Source organism: Phoenix dactylifera, unplaced genomic scaffold (assembly GCF_009389715.1).
Source record: "Phoenix dactylifera cultivar Barhee BC4 unplaced genomic scaffold, palm_55x_up_171113_PBpolish2nd_filt_p 001019F, whole genome shotgun sequence".
Taxonomy (NCBI): Eukaryota; Viridiplantae; Streptophyta; class Magnoliopsida; order Arecales; family Arecaceae; genus Phoenix; species Phoenix dactylifera.
Window position 1 is genome coordinate 15612 of NW_024068372.1, and position 8041 is coordinate 23652.

Below are 8041 nucleotides of genomic sequence, written 5' to 3' on the forward strand. Positions count from 1 at the left end.
TCTAGTTATAGTAGATGATTACTCTAGGTACACATGGGTCATGTTTCTAGCGCATAAGGATCAAGCATTTTCTATGTTTAAGAAGTTCCACAAGGAAGTAACAAATGCTAGAGAATCCTCAGTTATAGCTATTAGAAGTGACCATGGTACCGAATTCGAAAATCAATTATTTGATGAATTTTGTAGCAAAAAGGGGATAACCCATAATTTCTCAGCACCTAGGACACCACAGCAAAATGGAGTTGTTGAAAGGAAAAATAGAACACTAGAGGAAATGGCTAGAACGATGTTATGTGAAAGTAACCTCCCTAAGTATTTTTGGGGAGAAGCCATTAATACTTCTTGCCATATATTAAATAGAGTTCTATTAAGATCCATCATAAAGAAAACACCATATGAACTGTGGAAAAACAGAAAACCAAAGGTTAACTATTTTCATGTTTTTGGATGTAGGTGTTTTGTACATAATAATGGGAAAGATAATCTAGGGAAATTTGACCCTAAATCTGATGAAGGAATATTCCTAGGTTATTCTACAACTAGTAAAGCCTATAGAATCTTTAATAAAAGAACTCTAGTTATAGAAGAATCCATACATGTTGTTTTTGATGACTCTAGTGACATCTCATCTAGTAAGAAGGTTAATTTTGATGATGATATTGAAATACTTGAAGAAAAGATAGATGAGATGGGATTACGAGATGATAATCAAAAGTTGATTGAAGGAGAATCATCAAACCAAGAGCCTATAGTGGATCATGGGCTAACTAAAGCTTGGAGGTATGCTCACGGGCATCCTAAGGAACTAATTCTAGATGATCCATCACAACCGGTTAGGACTAGAGCATCCCTTAGGAATATGAATAATCATCTAGCCTTTGTTTCACACTTTGAGCCCAAACATATAGAAGAAGCCGAAAATGATGTAAATTGGATAAATGCAATGCAAGAAGAACTAAACCAATTTACTAGAAACAAAGTGTGGGATCTAGTAGAGAGACCTTCTGAATATCCAATTATTGGTACAAAATGGATATATAAAAATAAGCTAGATGAAAATGGAATTGTTATACGGAATAAGGCTAGACTAGTAGCAAAGGGTTATAATCAAGAAGAAGGTATAGACTTTGATGAAACCTTTGCTCCCGTAGCTAGACTTGAGGCTATTAGACTATTATTAGCATATGCATGCTCTAAAGATTTCAAACTATTTCAAATGGATGTAAAGAGTGCATTTTTAAATGGGTATATTAATGAGGAGGTGTATGTAGAACAACCTCCTGGTTTCGAAAATCATCAATACCCTAATCATGTGTATAAACTAAACAAAGCACTTTATGGGTTAAAACAAGCACCTAGAGCATGGTATGAGAGACTTAGTAAATTCCTATTAGAACATGAATTCTCTAGGGGAAATGTAGACACAACATTATTTCTGAAAAGACAAAATAAGGATATGTTGTTAGTACAGATTTATGTTGATGATATCATTTTCGGTGCCACTAACAATCGCCTCTGCGAAGAATTTGCTGATTTGATGCAGAGTGAGTTTGAAATGAGCATGATGGGAGAACTGAACTACTTCCTCGGGCTTCAAATCAAACAATCTGAAGAAGGCATCTTCATCAATCAAGCAAAATATATCAAGGAGATGCTCAAGAAGTTTGATATGGAGGGAAACAAATCAATCAGCACCCCCATGAGCTCATCATGTAAGTTAGACCAAGATGAATCAGGTAAATCCGTCGATCAAAAACTTTATAGAGGTATGATAGGTTCTTTACTGTATCTTACTGCAAGTAGACCTGATATTATGTTTAGTGTGTGCATGTGTGCTAGATATCAGGCTAATCCTAAAGAATCACACCTAGCTGCAGTTAAAAGAATCTTTAAATACTTAATAGGAACTAAGAACATAGGACTGTGGTACTCTAAAGAATCTAGCCTAAACTTAATAGGGTACACAGATTCAGACTTCGCTGGATGTAAACTTGATAGAAAAAGTACCAGCGGGTCTTGTCAATTTCTAGGAGAAAACCTAATCTCATGGTTTAGCAAGAAACAAAACTCGGTTGCATTATCCACTGCAGAAGCTGAATATGTTGCAGCCGGGAGTTGTTGTGCTCAAATCTTATGGATTAAACAACAATTAGAAGATTATGGCATTAAACAAGATGAAATCCCCATTAATTGTGATAACACAAGTGCCATAAATCTAACTAAAAATCCAATTCAACACTCAAGAACTAAACACATTGAGATAAGACATCACTTCATAAGAGATCATGTATTGAATGGTGATGTGTCACTCCACTTTGTGTGTACTGATAATCAATTAGCAGATATTTTCACAAAACCCCTAAGTGAAGAGAGATTTAGTGTGCTTAGAAGGGGATTAGGAGTGATTGATCCATCCTAGTGGGAGTTACCACTAGATTAATTGATTTTAATGATGAGAATGAGGTTAAAAGAGAGTTTCTATTCAATGATCATCATATCAGTCCTTAATTAGGTGATTTTCCCTCATTTGGCGCGATTATAGCAAGAGTTTTAAGTGCGTGCCAAGGTTAGAGACGACTCGAGTAAGTTTCAGAGCCGGCTCCTAAGGGGGAGTCGACTCGCGCATTTGCGGGAGTCGACTCGCAAAGCTGGCAGCAAAAGGGGAGTCGACTCGCGCATATTCTGGAGTCGACTCGAGGTCGAGTCGACTCGCGACTCAGGGGAGTCGACTCGCAGTCGGGATCCGACTTTTTAACCCTAGGTTTGTCGTTTCGCAAACACTTTTCCTCAAGCCGCCACTGTTCACAAAGCCCTAGAGCCGACTCCTAGGTCATCCCCGATCGTCTCCAAGCCTTTTTCCCGTCGATTCTTCGCCGGACATTGAGTTTCCATCCGTTCCTAGGTCATTTCCGGTCCGTCCCGAGCTTCCTCTGTCCGTCCTTCATCGTCCTCAAGGTATTTTTATTCCCGTTTAGGTCAAGATGCCTCGTAAGGCCGTCGTTAGGAAGAGGTCCCGTCCCGCGGCCGTTCCCGAGCGGCGCTCCAAGGCGCGGCATGATCCCGCGAGGCAACCACCTCCGGATCGTTCCCCGCCTAGGGAGGTTCATGTTAGGCCATTGGCCGGGAAGGCCGTCTCCACCGGGAGGTATGTCGATTTTGACTTCCTCTCCCGGGAAGGGTTCACCATAGGCGATAGGCTTAGAGCCCAGGGTCTAGAGTACTTCCTCACCTTGGACCTTCCCACCTATCCTGGCCTAGTTCAAGAGTTCTATAGTACCGTCCATCGGGGAGATGGAGGTATTGAGGGCACGGTATTAGGTGTCCCATTACGTGTCACGGAGGATCTCGTTGCCCATATCCTCCACCTTCCACTGGTAGGGGTAGCTCCTGCACATCCTGAGGATAGATTTGAGGCCCTTACGATCGTCTTAGGGCAGCCACCTCAGTCCCCCCTAGATGAGGTATCTGCTAGCTCACTTCCTATTGAAGTGAGAATCCTCTTGAGCATTCTATCCAGGTCCATCTTCCCTAAGACAGGAAGATTTGATTTTGTGAATGAGAGGGACCTAGCTATTATGTCTTACATTCTTCAGGACACCCCGGTCAACTTCCCCAAGCTGATTTATAGGTATATGTGCGAGCCTTTAGATAGACCTAGGCTCTCCCTCCCATACGGGATGGTATTCACTCTCCTGTTTAGGCAGTACGAAATTTCCATTCCTGAGAGGGAACCCTCTCGTGCCTTGCGATGGACTGATCGCTTGGGTACGGGGACCATGCACAGGATGGAATTTCGGAAGAAAGACGGGATCTGGGTTAGGAAGTCCACTCTCACTGCTCAGACCACCAGACCATCACCCAGTCCTGAGCCAGACTCTGATTACCCAGACTCTCCACATCATCCAGACCTTCCATCCACTCCTCCTGCTCCTACCACCTCTGCCGGACCTTCCTCCTCAGCTCCACCATCTATGGAGGTCCGTATTGATCCAGAGCAGCTCCGAGAGCTGCGGCAGGAGATCGTCCGAGATTTGAGGGACGAGCTGCTCCGGGAGCTCCGAGATTCCGTGCCAGCTGCCACTCCTGCACCCACTCCTGCACCCACTCCATCCTCCGCATTGGTGCCATCCTTGACAGCCGTGACAGACATGACGGCTAAAGTGCGGGAAGAGATATATAATATCAGGGATTTGATGCAGGCCCAGTTCCGCAACATGAGGGAGATCAAGAGCACCACTCGACAGTTTCGAGAGGAGATAGGCCGTGACATGCACACCACTACCGAGGGGGCCGAGCGCTTGTCGAATGTGATTGTCGGCAAGCTGGACGCACTTCAGACCTCAGTGACTGGGCTTCAGACGTCGGTGACTGAGCTCTCCACTATGCACAGCAGAGCCACCTCGTCTATCATCACACAGCTTAGCCATGTCACAGAGGCAGTCGCCCTCCTCATGGAGCGGAGCAGATTGGGAGGAGGAGCCACATCCTCCAGAGGAGGAGACGCATCCTCGAGAGGAGGAGCTACATCCTCGAGAGGGGGAGCTACATCCTCGAGGAGGACATAGATGATTTTGAGTTGTGTTTTATCTTCTTTTGTATTGTTTTTGCCTTACTTATAGTATGCTCAAATGTATTCACCTTCATATCAATACAATGAGTAGACATCTTATCTTTATTTCTGTGCCAATTGACTGTGCCATTTGATGTTTGATTGTGCCATTTGTGCCATTGATTGTGTGTGTGATTACCTCCTTTTTGATATGATGACAAAAAGGGGGAGAAATATGTATAAAATATGTAATAAGGGGAGAAATATGGTTAAAATATGTAAAAGAACTCTTAAAAACACACACAAATTTGTTCTAAGTGGATTCGGTACCTCGAGGCTCATTATCTCTCTTTTGGGGCTCCTAATGGAGTAATCTCCAGAATCTATTCAAGGGATATTCGGAGATTAGCTTAATCGTACTCAAGAACAAATTGACAGATTTTCCCTCTAAAAACAAAAAATTCAGTTCAAAAATTTCAAAGCATTAAAAGGAAATTCAGAAAACTAAAACTAGTTGAATGCATATGTTGAGGGGGAGAATCTGAATTTTAATCAAGATAAATCATTGATAACATATAAGCCAAACAATTGATTGCATAATATGGAGGCTTATATAATTCCAAATGAAAGGGGGAGCTTTAACTCCGAAATTTAAATGTTTCACACCTTTCAAACTTGGATAAATTAAATTTTCAGACATTTGAATTCACTTATGAATTTTATTTCATTATTTATTGAGCAATTCATTTTACGTATACTCAAAGTTTTGTCATCATCAAAAAGGGGGAGATTGTGGAGTGATTGATTAAAACCCCGTTTGATTTTGATGAGCTCAAAGCATTTGAGTATATCGTGTGATTACTAATGAATTCAATTGAGTGTTTCAGTGAAAATCCTGCTCAAGTGTTTCTAGACATGGTTTACAGTATTTTGGATAAGTTAAGAAGTCTGCTGAACCAATGTCTGAGACTCGAGTCGACTCCCGAGTTTCACGAGTCGACTCCAAGCGTATCAAGGTCACTGGCACGAGCTCGAGTCGACTCCTAATCAGTATGAGTCGACTCCGACTGAAAACAGACAGAAGGATAGAAGAGCAGTCTTTCAGATCTGAGATTCGAGTCGACTCCAGTGGAACGCGAGTCGACTCCCAGCGGTGCACAAAGAAAAAGTCAGAGAGTGTTTTATGGACTCTGAGATTCGAGTCGACTCCAGTGGAACGCGAGTCGACTCCCAGCGGTGCACAAAGAAAAAGTCAGAGAGTGTTTTATGGACTCTGAGATTCGAGTCGACTCCCGCATTACGCGAGTCGACTCCAAGATTGTGCGACCATCAACAGAGAAAACCATGTTACTGCCACTGAGATTCGAGTCGACTCCCAGACAGCTCGAGTCGACACCAAGACAAGCTTCACGTCAAAAGGCAGAAGACCAACTTTCGGAAACTGAGAGCCGAGTCGACTCCAAGGAAGTTCGAGTCGACTCCAAGACTGGATGAGCCAAAAGACAGAGAATCGGGAGTTCGGGCTCTGAGATTCGAGTCGACTCCCAGGACAGTCGAGTCGACTCGAGAGGGCAAAATTCAAATTTGTATCCACGGTCTACAGAGGAAAAGCCGACTCCAAAATTGCCAGGTCAGCGCCAGAAGTTGGCGAGTCGACTCCGGGCCAAGACGAGTCGACTCCCAGTCGTGACGGCAACTTTAATTCAAACTTGGAACAGTTGCCGAGTCGACTCCTGAAAAGCTTGAGTCGACTCCCGCTACAGCCGAGTCGACTCCTGATCGCGCGAGTCGACTCCAACCCACCAACGGTCACATTGTCAGGCTGCGCAGAGTGTGCAGAACGGCCAGAAAAAGTGGAGTAACGGCTAGTTTCCGTGGGGGTTGGCTTAAATAGCCACAGAAGACTGTAGCAAAATAGAGAACATACATTCCACTCCAAGCATTCAAGTCTTCAAGCTTTGCAAGTGCTCTTCAACGAGAAAAAGGGGAGATCAGCATTTACTGCGCCACCAACTTCTCCCCAGCATTCAAAGCTTCCTCCTCCTACATTCAAGTCGATCACTCATCCAAGAGGAGACCAGAGTCAAGAAGCCATTCCTCTACTTAAGCTTAAAAGCGTTTGAGGGCTTCTAAACTCATCCTTGAATATATTGTTTCATACCTGCTTTTGAGAAGCTTATTTTCTGTTTTCTTTCTACTACGTGTATTTACTTGGTTCAATCGGGGGATTGAATCAAGGGGATAAAGGTTAGTTGGTGAGCCAGTTTTAAAACCAACGTGTGAAAGGGTTTGATTGTGAGCCCGGGAAAACAATCGGGGTTGGTTCTAGTCGGTGAGCCTGGGAAAACCGACCGAGTTCGTTGTTAGCTCGTAAAACAACAAGTTTGGTTGTGAGCTTGCAAAACAACCGGCTGTAATCCAAGGGGGTTATAGTGTATTCCCAAGAGAAACTTGGGGAGTGGACGTAGGAGCAAGGGATAGCTCCGAACCACTATAAAACTTGTGTTTGTGATTGATTGTCTCTTCCTCTTCTCATTTCATATTGCTCACAGCACATAGTAATTAATTAAATAACTTGGCATAGTTTTTAAATTATCCAAATTGTTTTAAAACCCAATTCACCCCCCCCCTCTTGGGTTGTCTATCTGGGCAACAAATGGCATATAGCAAGTGCCACAACAAAATTTCTTATCCAACCATGTCTAATTGTATTTTTGATACTTAACTTTGGCGAGATAAATATCTCACATGAGTTTTGTAATTTGCATACATATTGTGGTTACTAAAATAGTTTAAGTTGCAGTGTATTAATGATATTAAAAAAAAGTACTAGTTGGTAATTTTACGACTTTGCAAGATGCATTACTAGAAATATGTATATAATATACCAACAAGCTTGTTGCTTGTCATAGAGCTTGATATATTGTCATTCTTAGCAACATGAACTATCTTTTGTTACAAGATTATTTAATTCCTTTTGATAGTTAATAGTTTAAATTAATATAACATATTATTCTAAATGTAAAGCTAGGAGGTTGTTATTCCAATTTGTTTGATCTATTTAAAATTAGTGGCTCCCATCAAATAATGAAATAAAATACACTAGTTCTTGTACTCTTCTTTTCTTCTAGGCCACTGCACCGACCGGACGCGACTTTGACCATCGAACGAAGATAATGGTGTCATGGCAGGCTTACCTTAAACAAATAAAATAAGCAATGGTGTTACTTTAAACAAATAAAATAGAATCACCCACTCGAAGACCCAAAGGACGCCCCAAGAGGTAATCGACTTGGAGAGGTTAGGTGATCCGGGTCGAATTCAACTTGGTGACATTAACTTTACTCTTTCATCGCTTCTAGAGTCTTCCACTAGCGGACAATCAGGATCCTCTCATCTGCCCATTGATCGAGTCTATGGAAACTTAAAAGCTTCTCAATTTTATAATTACTATTAAGCAGAAAGATTCTTCCAAATGATACATCATGGATA